Source organism: Chrysemys picta, chromosome 8 (genome assembly GCF_011386835.1).
Source record: "Chrysemys picta bellii isolate R12L10 chromosome 8, ASM1138683v2, whole genome shotgun sequence".
Taxonomy (NCBI): domain Eukaryota; kingdom Metazoa; phylum Chordata; order Testudines; family Emydidae; genus Chrysemys; species Chrysemys picta.
Window position 1 is genome coordinate 74,832,737 of NC_088798.1, and position 19,626 is coordinate 74,852,362.

Below are 19,626 nucleotides of genomic sequence, written 5' to 3' on the forward strand. Positions count from 1 at the left end.
AGTGGGCTTGCGTAGGAAGTGCTCTGGGTACCTTATAACTGTAGCAATTACACCTTTTAATAGTCTCTGAGAGAAAGCAATCAGGTGTCCTTTGGCAGCTTGTCTGTGCTGAGAAATACAGCGAAGGCAGGGGGCTGTGCAGCCTGGAAATACCCCAGCCAGAAGGGAGTAAGAAGTGATTCTTCACCCATGAGAGGTGATGGCTGGGAGACCAGAAGCCTGAGAGTGAGAGCTCTGGCTGGACCCCGAGGGGAAATACAGGGGCAGGTGCCCTGACCTGGGACATACACCTATTAGGAAGACTGCAAGCTTGATTTAAAGGTTTCAAGTGACAGAGAATAGATCAATTGTTCAATAATTACCCTCAGTGTTAAAACTGTGCATTTTATTTTTAGTCTGGATTTATCTGGCTTTATCTTCCAGCCATTTAATGTTGTTCTGCTTTTGTCTGCTACAGCCCTCTACTATCACAAATCTTCTCCCTATGTAGGTACTTATAGACTTAGGATCAGGTCCCTTTTTCACCTGCCATGGGCTAAACCACAGAGTGAACTTCTCCAATCCCTCATTGTAAAGCAGGTGTGCTGTGATGGGGCAAAATTCTTTATAAACCAGAAGTGAGTGTTGATTGGCCACATGGGCTGTCAATCACCCAGAGAGACAGAGGCAGGACTTCCCTTTCCTACAAAGGGTTCTGGGTAGAGATGCCCTCTGTTAAACTCCCTGGCTTTGGGGGTGGGGGAAGAATCTGAGCTGTAGGAATGTAGTCCTGTTGGAGTTATGTTATGGAGGATGTTCCTTATTGCTTTAAATCTCTGAACTGGGTCTTGCCACTTTATTGGACAACCTTGCAGTGTACTTAGCCACCTGCAGCTTGCAATCCTATGGGCAGGTGGAGAGAGCTGTCTGTGTCTTTCAGACAATGAATATGAAGTGGTTAGACTGAGTTAACATTGGTATGTAATAGCCTGACCCAAGTCTTGTCCCCAGTTAATCTGATGGACGAGATTTAAAGTCAGATATTGAAATGGTGCCCCATCACTTTAATTTGATACCTGTTAGCATGCCAAGGGCACCCAAGGAAGGGAAACTGCTTTGTATACTCCTAAATCCAGATCTGCTTATTACCAAGTTACCAGCAGCTGGGTGTAAACTTGCTGTGCAACAACAGAAGCACCTAGAGGCTATGGGGATTAGCCAACTCCAGCAGAGAGCCAGACTGAAAACTCTCCCTGCAGCTGCCTGTAAACTGAAACAGAATAAATTCCATCCCGGGATTCCAGATAAAGATGAGTGTAAGTATCAGCTTTTTGTAGAGAATAGCTTATATGATGAGTATCTGCGTGGGAAGACCAAAACATGCCCTAGTCCTGAGAGAGAGCCTTTTCCCCACATAGGAGTCCTTTTTTCTGTCTTCAGATTTATAAGAACATTTACTCTACTTTGGCTGTGGGTTCATAATTGATTTATTAGAGAGTGATGGCACACATTACCTGGCTTGTGTGGTAGTCAGGACAGTGCTTCCTAAACAGTAAAGCATTATTTGTTATTATATGCAAGAAACAAATAGTGTTGTTGCAAAGCTTTGTTTCATATCATGCTAAATTCTGAAAGGCTATATTGCTTTGAGATAGCAGGTTAGCTTCCCTGTTGGTCTAAGTGAGCTAACACCTGTGAAGCCAATGCAATTAGGCCTGTTTATGGCAGCTGTGAATTTGACCAAAGCTGTGTATTTTTCTCTGATGTAGAGTTGCACAGCCCAATCATTGTCATGTTAAGATAATGCCATGGCCAGGGGAGGTCAAGGGGTAATGTACCAATTAGTTTCATCCTATCCTGGTCATGGCACCCTGATCATAGCTATAGAAAACAGCCTTTTCATTCCTCGTCCCTCACAACATTTTTGTGCTTGCACTGTTCTCTCCTCTTACTTTAAGAGGAAGTGTTCAGCAGATCGGTTTCTATGTATTTCTTTAGAGGGGGATTGAGAACAAATTCTTGATGTGCTCTAAAAATCCTTGTGTGGACTAAGTGTGTGTGTTCACATCTAAAATAACAATGTGCCATGAATTGTGTTATGGGGGAGAGGTCTCAAACGCCTAGTGGACGGGTCACACAAACATGATTGGTAGTTGCAGGGAGCCTCAGCAGAGACATTTGTAGATGGCACTCCCTACAGACCCTCCAGATCAGGGTTAAGGTATGTGGTAGCACTGGATTAGCTGCTGCTGTCTGTGTGGAGTAAGCAGAGGGTTCCAGGGTCTGGGGCTGTCATCTTCCACTAGCTTTGGGATTCACTTGACAAATAACATGGAAATTTACCTTCTTTGTAAATCACAGTCAGGGTCCTGGCAAGCCAAAGACTGGGTTCTTCACACTGTAGCTGAGCAACACCTCATCAGCCTGCCTGCCCATCCCACCGCCCAAAGCCTGGAGTAGTCGCTTAGCGTTCTAGCAGCCACACTTCAATGTTAGTTTTGCCATGTCCTGATTACTTTCAAATCTGAGGATCAGAGAGGAGTCAGGAGATATAAGGGAGAATAATCGTACTCTGCACTAAGGTGGGGCTCAGCAAAGAGCTGCACAAACATTGACTGTGCCTGCCAGTACCCCAGGGAGGGAGATGGGTGTTGTACAAGACTCACTCTCATGGTGCACCCATCCGTGATGAGGCCCTGCGCTGTAGCACTTCTGTGGCATTCTTCGGCCTCTGCCCACCACAAAGGTCACTGAGCCTTCTTGCCAAGCCGCTGTATAGCGGCCACCCAAGGCCTTCTGGGCTAACAATGACAGAATCTCAGAAACTTAGGTTGGAAGGGACCTCGAGAGACCATCAAGTCCTGCCCTTGCGCTGAGGCAGAACCAAGGAAACCTAGACCACCCCGACAGGTGTCTAACCTGTTCTTAAAAACCTCCAGGGACTGGGGGGTCCAGAGCTTAACCACCCTTATAGTTAGAAAGTTGTTCCTAATATCTAACCTAAATCTGCCTTGCTGCAGATTAAGTCCATTACTTCTCATCCTACCTTCAAGGACGTGAGGAACAACTGAGCACCATTCTCTTTAGAAGAGCCTTTGACACGGTGGTTCTCAAAGCCGGTCCGCCGCTTGTTCAGGGAAAGCCCCTGGCAGGCCGGGCCAGTTTGTTTACCTGCCGCATCTGCAGGTTTGGCCGATCACAGCTCCCATTGGCCTGGAGCGGCAAACCACGGCCAGTGGGAGCCGTGATCAGCCAAACCTGCGGACGCGGTAAGTAAACAAACCGACCCGGCCCGCAAGGGGCTTTCCCTGAACAAGCGGCAGACCGGCTTTGAGAACCACTGCTTTAACACACCTGAAGACTTATCAGGTCCCCCCTCAGTCTAAGTTGGTCAACACCTAATATGCCTGGTTTCTTTAACCTTTCCTCATTAACCAGGTTTTCTAACCCTTTGATCATTTTTGTTGCTCTCCTCTGAACTCTCTCCAGCTTGCCCACATCTCTCCCAAAGTGTGGCACCCGGAAAGGGACACAGAACCACAGCTAAGGCTTCACTTGTACTTGCAGAGCAGGTCAGTTACCTCCCATGTCCAAAGACCACATCAAAACAAAGGTGTTCAGCCCTGCTGGGCTCAGCCTGCAGCCCCCTCCTTCCAGGCTGGCTCCCAGTGACAACAGCCTGTCTCATTGCCTCACCACTGGCTTCTGGGCTCCAGGTAACCCAACCGTCCGGGTCAGGTCTATCTTCCTGCGCAGGACACCGGACAGGTCTCAGCCAGTTCCTAGCTTGAGCCCAGCATCTTGCCTCTCATTAGAGCAGCCTGAGCACTCTCCACCCCAGCTGCTGGGCTTTCCTCCCCTTGATCCAACACACAGCACAGGTGTGGCAGGGCAAGGCTGGCTGGCCACAGGCCTCCTGGCCCTTACATGGACAGGTTGCCCTGTTGCAGGGTGTCGCAGGGTATACTCATCGCTGGGGGTGTCTCCTCCTAGCCACTCAGGGGATTAGTTCCTTCCAGGTCTGGGCCCCCTTTCTGCTGCATACTCTGTTGTCACTTTCTTTCTGTCTCTGCCACTCCAGTTGCTCCTTCTTTGTTCCTTGGCCTTCCAGCCAGGTCACTAGCTGTGTTTTCCCCCTTGCAGGATATCAAAGTCTTTCCTCACCACCACTCTCAGGCAGTCTTCCCTATGGTGCCACATACCTGGTGGCTGGTAGCAGAACACCGGCCCACCCTCTACTTCAGGTTCCAGCTCCGGGACATGTTAGTCAGTAGCCAAGGTCTGTTCCCTCCTAAGCCCTGTTGCCTTTTCCCTGAGCCTCTTCCATACCTTCTAGCTCTCCGTCCCCACCTCTCGGTTTGCCAGGCCCACAAATCCTTCTTCCCATGAAGTAACTGTAGGCTACCAACCTCTATAGCCCCAAACACCCCTCTCTTCTCCCAGGGAGTGACTGCTTCCTTGCAGCTGCTTGCCGTCATAAACCCAGCTCTGCTAGGCCTTGGCTACACTGGCAATTCACAGTGCTGCACTTGCTGCGCTCAGGGGTGTGAAAAAACACCCCCCCTGAGCGCAGCGAGTGCAGCGCTGTAAAGCGCCAGTGTAATCAGCGCCTGCAGGGCTGCACGCTCGCTCGCAGTGCTGCAAGCTATTCCCCTCGGAGAGAGAGCTCTCGCAGCGCTGGCGGTGCGACTACACTTGCGCTTCACAGCGCTGCTGTTGCAGCGTTGTGAATCCGCGAGTGTAGCCAAGGCCTTAGTGCCTCTTCAGCTGAGCTCCCTCATTTGCTCAGGGGATTACTTAAGCCACCTGATTCCCCTCAGCTGTGGCCTGTCTGGTTAATTGGCCCCATTCTTAGCATACATTAACCCTTTTCAGGGCAAGTGTGTGTGAACACTGTATCACAGAGTGTTGCTTTTTAAATGAAAAATATCCAAGGGTCCTGTGGCACCTTTAAGACTAACAGAAGTATTGGGAGCATAAGCTTTTGTGAGTAAGAACCTCACTTCTTCAGATGCAAGTAATGGAAATTTCCAGAGGCAGGTATAAGTCAGTATGGAGATAACTAGGTTAGTTCAATCAGGGACGGTGAGGTGCTCTGCTAGCAGTTGAGGTGTGAACACCAAGGGAGGAGAAACTGCTTCTGTAGTTGGATAGCCATTCACAGTCTTTGTTTAATCCTGATCTGATGGTGTCAAATTTGCAAATGAACTGGAGCTCAGCAGTTTCTCTTTGGAGTCTGGTCCTGAAGTTTTTTTGCTGTAAGATGGCTACCTTTACATCTGCTATTGTGTGGCCAGGGAGGTTGAAGTGTTCTCCTACAGGTTTTTGTATATTGCATTCCTGATATCTGATTTGTGTCCATTTATCCTCTTGCGTAGTAACTGTCCAGTTTGGCCAATGTACATAGCAGAGGGGCATTGCTGGCACATGATGGCATATATAACATTGGTGGACATGCAGGTGAATGAGCTGGTGATGTTGTAGCTGATCTGGTTAGGTCCTGTGATGGTGTTGCTGGTGTAGATATTTGGGCAGAGTTGGCATTGAGGTTTGTTGCATGGGTTGGTTCCTGAGTTAGAATTGTTATGGTGCGGTGCGTGGTTGCTGGTGAGAATATGCTTAAGGTTGGCGGGTTGTCTGTGGGCGAGGACTGGCCTGCCTCCCAAGGTCTGTGAAAGTGAGGGATCATTGTCCAGGATGGGTTGTAGATCACTGATGATGATGATGATGCTGTTAGCCTTAAAGGTGCCATAGGACCCTCTGTTGCTTTTTACAGATTCAGACTAACACGGCTACCCCTCTGATATTTTTCTTTTAGTTTTGTTTAAATCAAGGTGCTGGATTGACCATCTCACACTGAAGTTCTCCCCTAATTATCCTTGTAACAAGTATGGCATGGGCAATAGCCATCCAAGCGTCTCCTCCCATGACCAACCAACGTGGCTCAGTGGTGCTGGAGGGAGGGACTGCCTGTGGATGAGGGGAGCTCTGTCTCTATGGCCCTTCCATTCCTTCTCCTCTCTGCTGAGACAACAAGAGGGCCAACCAGTACCAATTGTGATGTGGACATAACCACTAGGACGTGATCTGAGACCAGGCATTTCATTTCTGATAGGTCACCAAAGAGCCCTCAGCGGCTGAAGTCATTGCCCACTATCACTCTTGGCCCATTGGTGTGCCCTTGTTCTACGGTGTCATTATGGACGTTCGCTCCTTGATGTGCTCTGTAGAACCCCGTTAGCATGTCTGCTGTATGTGCTGTCAGTGTATCTGAGCTGGAGATAGCTACAACGCTGACAGTGAAAACTTACCCTAGATTGGAGACAATTAGTCCTTTGTTTGAGAATAATTGGTTTAAAATAGAACAGAGTGGTTCAAGGAGAAAAAACAGACACAGGGCCTGATTCTCTGTTCCTCTGTGCCGGGGCTTAGGTCAGGAGACAGAGTACGTGAGGAAAGCAGCCTCAGGGCTGCTCTAATTTACACTCCGATTCCCATGGCAGCTTATGAGCCTGGGAAGCAGAGAATGAACAGAACAGAGAGCACTCTGACCACCTTTCTATCGTGCTCCCAATTCACCTCCTACATCAGGGGCTCTGCCAGCTCTACGCCAGCCGAGGAGATCAGGGTAGAGGCACGTTGAGCAGAGAAGATACAGGGAGAGCTTGCACTGCTGCTGTACCCATTTTATGGGTAAATAGAGAACTTAAACCCTAGCACATTTCAGCAGCACTCCATTCACTTTAAATGCAAATATAAGAGCCTCTCTGTTCCTACTCTCCCCACCCCCAAGACCCTCAAGTCCCTGTTTTTAGTTCCATACTGTAGGTCTCTACAGCCATTTGGCTCAATCCATCACAAGCACCTCTCTGCAAGGGTCATTACGAGAAACCTTTCTGATCTCCAGCTGTGAAGTAAGTGGGCAAGAGCTCTGAGCTTGGAGACAGCTCATAAAGGCTTCTTTGGAGGAATTGGTGCTGCTTTGGCTAGCAGTCTGCCAGAGTAAAGTCCAGCACACTAAACCAGACAACATAGAGCAGTTAATCAGGCCAAGCTTGGCATCTTTCTCAGTTCATGTGATCTGTGATTCTGCAAAACAAGTATAGAAGAGGGTTCTTTCGTGGCTCTTTGCCTTCGCTGTTTAAAATTCAATAGGTCACTTTCTAACCAGGCAGAAAAGAAGCAGCATTGGAACAAATGACCCCTTCCTCCCCTCCATGATACTAGTTTGTATGGAGGGAATTGTCTAGTTTGAACTTGGCACACAAACTTCTGACCTGCGGTGGAAGGACACCAAAAGGCTTGCAGTATATTTCAGCTGCTTCCTCGCCTTGCTAACTTGATGCTTTCCTTGGCAGAGATGCAGCATATATTCGAACCTCTCTTTTCAGCCTGAACTGAAAGAATTTGAAACAAATCAGTTGTTTTGGCGAATTTCACCTGTTTGTGGTCCATCTGCAAACAGGTCAGGGCCACCCAGAGGATTCAGAGGGCCTGGGGCAAAGCAATTTTGGGGCCCTTTCCATAAAAAAAAAGTTGCAATATTATAGAATACTATATTGTGGGGGCCCCTGCAGGGCCCGGGGCCTGGGGCAAATTGCCCCACATGCCCCCCGTCTGGGTGGCCCTGAAACAGGTTGCAATTTTCTCATTATTGCAAACAGTTTCACAATCTTTCCTGAGTTTATTTTACTCTGGCTTGCTGTTGGAGCTTTGTTCTGATGGGTCATAGAAGTCACATCTGGTTTGTGTAAATCTGAGTGTAATTTTTTTTGCAAATGCTGGTGGCAAGTGAATCTGTAACTTGCTTTCCATCAGTTCTCAAGAGTGTAAAATGTGCTTTGCGTGAGCATTTGTACTACTAAAGTCCTCCGTGTGAATGTGCACAGAATGGAAACACCTAAGGGACAACACAGCTGACATGAACTTGTTTAAACATAGGAGTAGATATTTGTGGACTTTTTGTATGGCTCTATTTTAATGAGGAGAGGGAGCCTATCTCCCAGCGCTTTATCCAGCTACCTTAACCTCTTCAATTTTTTTTAATCAGACATCAGTGAATTTAGCAAGTTTTGTCCTTGTCTTTAGTTCCGCTCCTTTCCCCTTCACCCCAAGATCAAGGGCAGAGGCAAATATTTCACAGTGCATTTATTTCCTTCACTAAACCTTTGTTAAATTGTCCTTCTGCTTAGATAATTTCCCCGATCCCATTCCTTAAGAGTACATGCAACTCACTGGGAACTATGCATCCCCGCTGCACCTATCCACAACGATATACGCTTGTCTGCAGTGTGACAGACCCAGACCAGTGGGGTACAGGAGTTTGGTAGAGGGCAAATACACTGGTCACTGGATGAGTAGTTTTCTGTTCCCTGAGTGACCACAGCAGGGGCTGCACTAGAGTAATCAGGAACCTGCTAGAACCAGTTAAGGCAGGCAGGCTAATTAGGACACATGGAGCCAATTAAGAAGCTGCTAGAATCAATTAAGGCAGGCTAATCAGGGCACCTGGGCTTTAAAAAGGAGCTCACTTCAGTTTGTGGTGCGAGTGTGAGGAGCTGGGAGCAAGGAGCTGAGAGTGAGAAGGTATGCTGCTGGAGGACTGAGGAGCACAAGTGTTATCAGACACCAGGAGGAAGGTCCTGTGGTGAGAATAAGGAAGGTGTTTGGAGGAGGCCATGGGGAAGTAGCCCAGGGAGTTGTAGCTGTCATGCAGCTGTTACAGGAGGCACTATAGACAGCTGCAGTCCACAGGGCCCGGGGCTGGAACCCGAAGTAGAGGGCTGGCCTGGATTCCCCCCAAACCTCCCAATTGACTTGGACTGTGGGTTCTTCCAGAGGGGAAGGTCTCTGGGCTGTTCCCCAACCCACATGGTGAATCTCTGAGGCAAGAAAATCCGCCAATAAGTGCAGGACCCACCAAGATAGAGGAGGAACTTTGTCACACTGGTGTCAGGGGTGGGATCTTGGGGCGCACAGCGTGGCAGAAGAAGGAGGGTGATTTAAACAAAAAAATAAAAGGGAGAGGGTTTATTTTTTTTTACCACAATGGATGACGTAGTGCAGGCACTGATACAAGCTACAGCAGCCCAGCAGGAGGCTACCCATGTCCAGGCAGCCGCCCAACAGGAGGCAGTGCGGCTGCAGCAAGAGACTAATCGCCTGCTGATGGACCAGGCTGCTCAAGACTGAGCTATGTTGCGGGAACTGGTAAACCAGGTAAAGTCCCTTACATAGCAGAACCGCGGCCATGACGGGACGCGGCTCATACGGGCCAGCCATTGGCTGCAGAAAATGATGGGGACCCTAAAATTGATGAGGCATCCACAGCAGACTGTCAACCCCCAATCTTCTCTGAAATATCCCCAGATTTGTTCTCCACTCCCAGACAGGGTAGAAAGACAAAAAGGGAAAGAAGGGCAGCTAAGGCCTTGGGAACCCGAATACTGACCCAAAGCCAGAGGGTCACTCTTGTAGGTAGGCGGACCCGCGCAGCTGAAAAGGAGGCCACGCAGGAGGGAGAAGCACCTGAGTCTGACCCCCACTCTAATGCTCCTGAACCAGTAGAGGCAACAGAGACTGTGCCCAAGATCTAGGGGCCGATTAGCCCCGGGAGAGGAAATTTTGGACTGGACCAGGCAGAAGACCCAAGGTATGGAGCAGTGTACAGACAACATTAGGAAGGTGACTGAAATAGATGGGGTCCCCGTGGAAGGAAAAACCCAGGGACCAGGACCCTACTTCATAATGAAGAAGGATCTCTTATACCGGGTTGCACCAGTACAGGGGCAGAAAGTACAGCAGATCCTAGTACCTCAAAAACACCAGAACGCTGTATTAAGTCTTGCTCAAAGTCATCTTTTGGGGGGGCATTTGGGGAGTAGAGAAGACCCTGGCACAAGGCCTACGACGGTTCTTCTGGCCCAGAGTACATGAAGTGAGGAGGTACTGTGCCTCCTGCCCGGAGGGTCAGCTGCGCAGTCCCTGTCCCCACTTGAGGCACCTTTAGTACCCCTTCCCATCATAGAGGTCCCCTTTGAGTGAATAGCCATGGACCTAGTGGGACCCTTGGAGAAGACTGCTTGGGGCCACCAATATATACTTATTGTTTTGGACTATGCTACCCAGAAGCCGTCCCCCTGCGGAACACGGCCTCTAAAACTATAGCCAAAGAGCTGGTGGGGATCTTTGCCAGAATGGGGCTACCGAAGGAGATATTAACCGACCAAGGAACCCCATTTATGTTGAAGCTAATGAAGGACCTCTGTACGCTGCTCCATATACATACCCTGAGAACTTTGGTCTACCATCCACAGACAGATGGGTTGGTAGAAAGGTTTAACTGAACCCTCAAGGCTATGATAAGGAAGGTGGTAAGTCGGGATGGGAAGGATTGGTACACCCTACTACCCTACCTTATGTTCGCTATCCGGGAGGTACCACAGGCCTCAACTGGGTCTTCCCCCTTAGAGTTATGATATGGGCGTCACCCCCGTGGCATACTAGATATCGCCAAAGAGAACTGGGAAGAGGAACCCAATGAGGGGAGAAATATAATAGAGCATGTAATGCAGATGCGAGACCGGATAGCCTGGGTTACCCCTATTGTACGGGAACATTTGGAGAAGGCACAGGAGGGCCAGCAAACCCATTACAATCGCCAAGCAAAAGTGCGACAGTTTCAACCAGGGGATCGGGTTATGGTGTTGGTACCCACGGCAGAAAGCAAGCTTCTGGTTCAATGGCAGGGGCCTTATGAGGTGGTTGAACCCGTGGGGGAAGTAACCTACAAGGTGCGGCAGCCAGGATGCAGAAAACAAGAACAGATTTATCACCTTAACTTTCTGAAACCCTGGCATGCACAAGAGGCATGCACAACGGTCCAAAAAGACCTAACCCAGGAAAACAAGCCTTCCAAACAAGTGAGTGTCTCCCGATTTAACACCTGACCAGAAGAATGAGGTGTCTGAGATGATCTTCCGGAACCAAGATGTGTTCTCGACAAAACCGGGTCGAACAACCGAGACATATCACCACATCGTCACGAACCCTGGGGCCAGAGTAACAATGAGGCCCTATTGGGTGCCAGCGGCAAAAAGGGAGGAAATAAAAGCAGAAGTTAAAAAAAAAAAAAATAAAAAAAAAAAATGCTGGAGTTGGGGATCATCGAAGAATCCCACAGTCAGTGGTCCAGCCCAGTCGTGCTGGTGCCCAAACCTGATGGCACCACAAGATTTTGCAACGACTTCTGGCGACTAAACGAAATATCCTAGTTCGACGCGTGCCCCATACCTCGCATAGATGAGCTAGTGGACCGTCTGGGTAATGCCTGGTACTTGACTACCCTAGACTTGACAAAGGGGTACTGGCAGATTCCCCTTGCAGAAGACGCAAAAGAAAAGACTGCGTTCTCTATACCAGAGGGTCTTTTTCAATATACTGTCCTCTTTTGGACTACATGGGGGGGCCCCAGCTACCTTCCAGCACCTCATGGACAAGCTATTATGCCCGCATAACAGTTATGCTGCTGCCTACTTGGATGATGTGGTCATTCATACCCCAGACTAGGAAACCCACCTGGAGAAGGTGGAGGCAGTCCCTGATACCTTCAGGTGAGCTGGCCTTACAGCAAACTCTGCCAAGTGTGCTGTAGGCTTTACAGAGGCCAGATATCTTGGCTACATTGTGGGAAAAGGTCTGGTAAAACCCCAAGTGAACAAGTTCGAGGCCATCCAAAATTGGCCCCGACCAAGTTGCAAGAAACAAGTCCAGGCATTCCTAGGTGTGGTGGGGTATTACCGACGATTTATCCCCCACTTTGCCACAAGGGCAAGCCCCCTGACAGACCTAGTGAAAGCCCGTGGACCTGATCTGGTGAGATGGTCTGATGTAGCAGAGGAAGCATTCACAGACCTATGGACTGCCCTCTGCAATAACCCCGTACTGATAGCCCCTGATTTCACCAAGGAGTTTATCCTGCAGACGGATGCATCAGAAGTAGGGTTGGGGGTTGTTCTATCACAGATGGTCGGGGAGGAGGAACACCCAATTCTATACCTCAGTCGGAAACTCCTTCCAAGGGAACAAAAATATGCAGTGGTGGAGAGAATGCCTCGCTGTAAAATGGGCCATGGAAACATTGCGCTACTACCTGCTCGGGCGCAGATTTGTCCTTGTGACCGTCCATGCCCTTTGTCAATGGATGCAGCGGAACAAGGAGAAGAACACAAGGGTGACCAGATGGTTCTTATCCCTCCAACCTTTCCAGTTCCATGTGCAACACAGAGCAGGGAGCCGTCATGGCAATGCCGATGGCTTGTCACGTGTGCACTGTCTGGCATCTCAAGCTGCCCAACCCCTTGGCGTTGAGCAGGGGGGAGGGATATGTGACAGACCCAGACCAGTGGGGTACAGGAGTCTGGTAGAGGACAAATATACTGGTCACTGGATGAGTAGTTTTCTGTTCCCTGAGTGACCAGAGCAGGGGCTGCACTAGAGTAATCAGGAACCTGCTAGAACCAGTTAGGGCAGGCAGGCTAATTAGGACACCTGGAGCCAATTAAGAAGCTGCTAGAATCAATTAAGGCAGGCTAATCAGGGCACCTGGGTTTTAAAAAGGAGCTCACTTCAGTTTGTGGGGGGAGTATGAGGAGCTGGGAGCAAGAGGTGCGAGGAGCTGAGAGGGAGAGGGTGTGCTGCTGGAGGACTGAGGAGCACAAGCGTTATCAGACACCAGGAGGAAGGTCCTGTGGTGAGAATAAGGAAGGTGTTTGGAGGAGGCCATGGGGAAATAGCCCAGGGAGTTGTAGCTGTCATGCAGCTGTTACAGGAGGCACTATAGATAGCTGCAGTCCACAGGGCCCTGGGCTGGAACCCGGAGTAGAGGGTGGGCCCGGGTTCCCCCCAAACCTCCCAGTTGACCTGGACTATGGGCTCTTCCAGAGGGGAAGGTCTCTGGGCTGTTCCCCAACCCACATGGTGAATCTCTGAGGCAAGAAAATCCGCCAATAAGCGCAGGACCCACCAAGAAAGAGGAGGAACTTTGTCACAGCAGCTACAGAGCCTTGGCTATAGCTACGCATGCTTTTAGCTCTACAGCCTCTTGTTCAATCCCCAGTGTGTCATCCAAAAGGACAGCCATTGCAGGCAAACAGAGTGGGGTTTCTTTAGGAATAAGGAAAGTGAATCAGGAAAAATATGGGCCCCCTTTCCTTGTGGGCTCAGAGCTAGTGCTATGGGTGTGAGACCACATATGCTGCTGATCTCCATCTCTTTCCTCTCCTTCTTTAGACCCATTAGGGGCCATGATTGGGAAATATTTGATTTTGTTTTTTATATCTTTAAAAATTAGTTTAAACTAATCTGATTCTCTCATGATTACTGCATGGCATCACTATAGGGCAGAGTTAAGGTTGTTAAGATGCCTTATGTGCATTTCCAGCCTTAACATGTTTGGATTTTTTTTTCCAGAGTAACCTGAGCTCTGAAGTTCCTGGGTTGGCAATTATTGGTTTGGGATCATTACAACATCCCTGCAATGTTATTTTTACCCTGCCACACGCTGCCTGGACCTTTAAGGCAAGGTTGGCTCAGTCTTGCCTGTGACCAGACAGCTATCCCCTAGCTGAGTGTGAGGGTAACTGGGTAATTATGAGTGAGCCCAGCTATGGTGGAATCAGAGAGATGACTGCTTAAGCAGAGCTGTGAACTCAGCCTAAGGAAGGAGACCCAGGAAAGGGGAGTGAGGGAAGGTTCCCTGTCTGGGAAGGACCTGGGGTAGTCCAGCTGGAAGAGACCCAAAGAGAGCAGGTCAGGTTCCTGTGGGAGGGCTTTGTAAGGAGCTGGAAGTTCCCTGGGAGAAGCTGCCAGAGTCCCCTTGGAGGGAGGCAGTGGGGAAAACCTACTGGGAGGAAACTGCATAGGAGAAGCTCTGAAGGGGCTGGGAATAGGGGTTGAAGAGCAGAGAACTTCAGTGGAATTATTAGTTTAGAGATTTATTTGGACCTAAAGTTGGACCTTTGGTTACCCCAGAAGGAGACTGAACTTTCAAGTGACCTGGCTGGAGGCCAGAAGACCCAGACAGAACCAGACCATTGAGAAGCCAAGGAAGTATCCAGCAGGGGGAGCTAGAGGTAAAGTCCCCTGCAACATTGCTCCCTTCCAGGAGAGGGTGCTATCGTGGTAAGAGCAACTGCTTACATACCCCTAAGAAGGAACTAAGAATATGGATCAGTAACTTAACAGTTTTTTGTCTGTGAATTTAATCCAACTCCCCTACAGGGGGGTGATAAGACTTCAAAGGACTCGCTCCCTGTCATCCTAAGATCTTTCCTTACTCCGTCTCCTCCATGACTCTGCTCTATTCAACACAAACTTCCCTATTTGATTTGTTTTCTGCACACCTATTAGCCAACATGAAATGGCACTTTCAGTTTATTGACCCAGTCGGCTCAAAGCCCCAAATCACTCACAATATTTGCTTTGCTCCTTGTAATTTCCTGCAGCTCCTGCCTGGCCATCCGCAAGCTTGGAGATCTTCCTTTGAAACTTCTCTAGATCAGTTTGACACGCCCCAGGACAAACAAAAGGAGCCGAAACACACCAGAAAGAACGGAAGGGGATTAGAAAAGAGCAACAAGAATGACTAGGGGGCTGGAGAGAGGGTGGTTTAAAAGAACTACAGTGGGTGGTTGGGCAAGAAAGGGTGGTGACAGCCATGGGTGGCTATTTCAAGGGTGTCAGCAGCAGCTTGGATGGAGAGGAATAGTTTAGGGTCATTCAAAGGGAGCTAACTAGGGAGGTTGGGATGCAGCAGAGCAAAGGGAAAACACTGGCTTACTAATAATCAGGGCAACTCTCCATCCAGTGAGTCTCTGTTAGTAGAACAGTCTCCCAAGGGAGGTGGCAGAACACCTTCACCTGAAACATTGAAAACCAGGCTAGACAAAGTGCTAGGAACTATGCCAGCAGGACCGATCCTGCCCTGGCTAAGCCAACAGACCACTTCCACTTCTAATAGCTCCCACTCAGACCACCTCAGTGCCACGAACAAGGCCCTTTTGAGCTAGAAGTTCCACGGGGTGGTCTCCCTTTGTTTCTCTCTGGTCCCACAAGTTCTCCCTGCCCCCTGCTGCACATGGTAGCAGCTCATCACTAGGGTCTTTAATCTTGGAGACTAACCTGTTTTCTGCTAATCTAGCCATGCATAATCCGCTGTATTTCCCCTGTCTGCCATGGCAGACATTACAAAAGAACCCCTAAAGTTAATTAAGCAAGCCCTTCCCCTTCATTAAATCATGCAGCCTGTCTACTTACATTAGGCTTTCTGAGGCGTATCTTCACTAGATCCAGGCTCTGTTTACGCCACTCAAGCATCCTTGTACTAGCTGTTCTGTATGCGGGGACACTGGGGCATTTTCAGCCAGGATGCAGACAAAAGAAGACGACCACAGAGCCTCGGTTGCTAATGGAGCGATTTAGTGTGAATAATTAGAGGCTTTTGTAGCTAATTGGATCTGAACTGTACTAGATATCCAGTGCAGGAGAACAGTTTGATCCACCCTGTCCTTCCCAAGATGGCCAAACAGACCTTAAAATAAACCATATCCTGCTAGCCCCGTACTCACCTCCCTTCTGTTTATAGTCTTTATTTTCCTCCCTCCCTCCTCCAATCAGCCCACTCCCTCGCCATGGTCCAGCTCCTATAAGGACCTGCCATGGCTGCTAAATTAACCTCTTGATGCCCTCAGTCGTCTTTCACAGGTGAACTGTGTCTGCTTGACTGGGGGGTTTCCTGGCTCTCTAGCATTTCCCTTGCTCAGCGACAGCACCGAAGGCACTGTGTGGAGCACAGTGCTCCTCTGACCTGCAGACACCAGCTGCAGACTTTTCTCTTGTGATAAGCTGCTCTTTATTTTCAGCTCTCTTTTCGTACAAGCAGGGAAATGAACTATTAGTAGGGACAGGTCGTGCTTCTCCATCTGCATCCCAGGGAAGGCTGAGATCAGCCGAGGCACCTGCTGGCAGGCCCTAGATATATAATCATGGCCCAGGTGGGAGGCGAGGCTGTAGATGCAGGGCATGCTCACAGGAGGGCTCTTGACTCTGGATCTCACTCCTTCCAGGGGTCTGATCAGAACTAGGGTTTGTCATCGTCTCTACTACAAGGCTCGGAGCAGCCAGCCAAGGCTTTGGCTAGTCTAGCGTGCTGTCTAATGTCTATTCCTCCTTCCCTTTTCTGTTTATATTAATCTTTCACTCAAAGCCTGGGCACTTGACACATTCTTAAAATAAAATGTACATGATAGACAAATTCCTTAGTCACTGGAGTCTGTGTAGCTATGGGGCCCCTGAACCCCACCTGCTATCCAATGGCATTTCCACTCGGCCAGTAATAGTTTTGTTGTTGGCATGTATGACTCTCACCACTGCATAGAAGTGAATATCAGTGCACCGAATCGGTAGCCTCCAGATGCAGGAGAGCTCCCATCCACTGGACACCCCCCCCCCACCTCACCCCCCAAAAAAAACAGACTAGATGTAAATAGCTGAATGTGCTCTCTGCTTGGGATGGTGCTGGGAAAAGCTGCTTGGCAGGGATGTCAGCTACTAGGACAAGTAGGAAGGCAATGTCAGGAAGAAGGACATGCAGTCACCCGACTTTAGGAAAGGCAAAAATAGACCATCCTGCTGGAAAGTAGGACAAGCCTACCCAGAATAGGACATCTGGTCACCACAGCGGGAGCAGCAACTGAGTATCTCCGAGACAGCTTCTCTGTACACACAGCTATCACTTGGGGTGGGAAACAATGATGGGAAATGGGGTGGAGAAAAAGCAGCATGAGGCTTTAATGGTAAAATGTTGTGCTTTTCAAGTTTACTGGAGTGTTGACATCTCTACTGACGTGAATTTTACATCTGCTGCTGGCTGCCAAGTTGTTTGTCGGGCAGAAGTGATTTCCTGTGCCCTGCTGCTGCTCTGCACAACTCCATTCAGCACAATCCCCTTTGCACACCTCTGTGTGTCCTATCCCCTCCTGGTCAATCTTCATCACATGATAAAAATCTTGGATCCTAGAATAAATGTTTTTTTAATGGTTAGTTGTAGCAGAGCTAGGCTTAGAGCCTAGCTCTGCCACACAATCACTGTGAGACCTTGGGCAAGTCACTTAACCACTCTGTGCTTCAGTGTCCGCATCAGTAAAATGCAGGTGATGGTACTTCATTGCCTCAGGGGGAGGAGGGAGCATGTGAGACTGAGATTAATGTTTGTAAAGTGTTTTAAGACCCTTTTGCCACAGTGGCCTAGATCCTGAGCTGCTGTAAATCAGTTCAGCTTCACTGTAGTCCATGGAGCCACTGAGTGAAACCAGCTGAAGGGTTGGTTTCAAAGTGTAAAATGTTACGTGCTCACGACATGATTAGAACAGGAATGAATGATTGGTGGTTATGCTTCATTCATGTTCAGAGGCACTGCAGTGAACCAGCCGTGGGTTGTACCTTCTTTCTTCTTCAATACACTAGTAAAGTAGCCAGGAGGTTTTATTTAAAATAAACTACCATAGCCACCAGAAGAGCTCACCTAGGATTTGAATCTGGAATCTTTCCTCTCGTAAGCACGAATTTTACCCTGGCACTAGCAAAACTCTCGGTAGCTTGTGCTTTGCCTCTCTGTAACTTAGGTCGGCAGGATTCTCTCCAGAACTCCCACAATCGTAGCAAGGGTTAATCTGGCTCCTCTCACACCCAAGCGCCCCATGGCACTCAGTGCTCATCTTATGTGGTCTTTTTTCAAAGGCAAGTGTAAATCAGATCTCTGGTATTAACTCAATATTGCAAAAATGCCCTTATTTTCAAAACCTCTGCAAGGGCTTGTCTGCTATCTGAACCCACAGCAACATACCGCTGTCCGGGAAAAGGACCAATTTAATTTTTTTCTCTCCTGTGAAATGGTGGCTATGAATTAAATATCAGGCAACATGAGGAATACTATTATCTACTGTGGAATGTACAGTACATCCACGACCCTGCCTCTTACTCCAAGCCTTCTAAAGAAAAGACACCATCCACGCTGCTCAGTACACTACATTGGGATGGTTAAATGGCTAATGCAGTGTGACTCCAGAAGTAATACCTTAGGATAGGACTTCATGCATCTTGAATTACAGTGTTACTCTAAACCTACATAATTATGTGAATCCATAATGTACTGTATTACAATGTGGCATTAGCTGACTTTGTATGTACTCGAGAATACAGCACAATGTGACCATAAGCAAGGCGAGACTCGAGAGCTAATATTCCATCAGGAGGAAAGCTGTATTGCTCAGAGCGGCCAGTTGTTTTTAGTGGATAGTGCTTAATCTGAATGTCCCCATATCGTTCATCACACGGGTGTATTTTTAGGGGATTAGATGTGCCAGGTGTCTCTCACTGACGGAGCATCTTACTGAGTGCCTCTCCGACAGTTGGACGAGGATAATGGATAGCTAGTTGGGACTCAGCTTAATGCAAATAGAGAAGATGCCTATAGGGTGGGAAAGCAATGACAGATTATGGGTCAGAGCCTCAACTCGTGTAAACTGACCGAGCTCAAGCACAAGACCGGACAGGGACCAGAATTGCCATTCCACCAGAAACTTCAAAATTTCCCATGAAATGAAAATTCCAAAAATCTTTCAATTTTGGAACCACCAAAATGTGTTGTTCCGCTAACGGTGAAACTCTGTCCTGTTTTGATTATTTTTGTTTAGACTTCAATATGACATTAAAATATTAAATAGAATATTATACAATATTAATTAATGGAAATATTTAATGTATTTCTTATAGAAGAGTCAAAACAATCTTTATCCAAAAGAAACACTGCAACTTTTTCCACAGAAAAATTTGGTTGAAATTGACACGTTCCTGTAAAGGTTTTCAATTAAGCTTCATTTTTGGAGGGAAAGCTGTTCCGTCAAAAAGTTTTCAACCAGCTCTAGTTGAAAGCAGCCGATGACCTGCCCCTATACATCACATGCCTGATTTAAGGGTTTATTATGTCCCCATTTGTTATGCTGGTTCTCAACTAGGGATCTTGTTGGATCCTCACATGCTGCTGGAGCACTTTTCTTCATCTTCTCTTGGCAAGAAGGTCTTGGCTATTTCCTATGGATACAAGGGGCTCAGCACGTTCACCCATGCCTTTGTTACTCGGGGTGAATTACATTGGGTACACTTTAAGACCACTTGTAAAGTGCAGCCAGCACAGAACGCCTGTCTATAAAGAATGTTTCATATAGGGTATGTAGCTGTTAGTCTTGTTTTCTATGTACTGCACCTTTAAATTTCTTACTATTGGTGCAGCTTGTTCCAAATGAGAGACACACACTGTGCACTTTCATGAAGACTTGACCTTGATTCTGTCTTGTTTTAGATCCCATCTTCATTGCTGGAATTCTTGTTAGGATTTTCCCTGCACAAAGAGTAACTTTACTCTTTTGGTCTGGGTAGAGACACAGCCCTGGTAATACGGAGAAGCTTGTGGCACCCAAAGCTCAGCACTGCAATCAGATTTTAAAAGGCACAGCATGTTTGGATAAAGGCTCCTAAACCCAGGGCCAGTGCTTCCATTTAGGCGACCTAGGCGGTCGCCTAGGGCACCAG

At 48.3% G+C, this 19,626-nt stretch overlaps 1 long non-coding RNA gene across 1 annotated transcript; it reads left to right on the forward strand.

Moving 5' to 3' along the window:
- The first annotated feature begins 649 nt into the window (after positions 1-649).
- On the forward strand, positions 650-18,738 carry LOC135973143 (uncharacterized). Its single transcript, XR_010589844.1, has 3 exons — positions 650-1,295; positions 14,011-14,160; positions 14,484-18,738. It is a non-coding gene; the product is annotated as an uncharacterized LOC135973143 (long non-coding RNA).
- Positions 18,739-19,626: the final 888 nt, after the last annotated feature.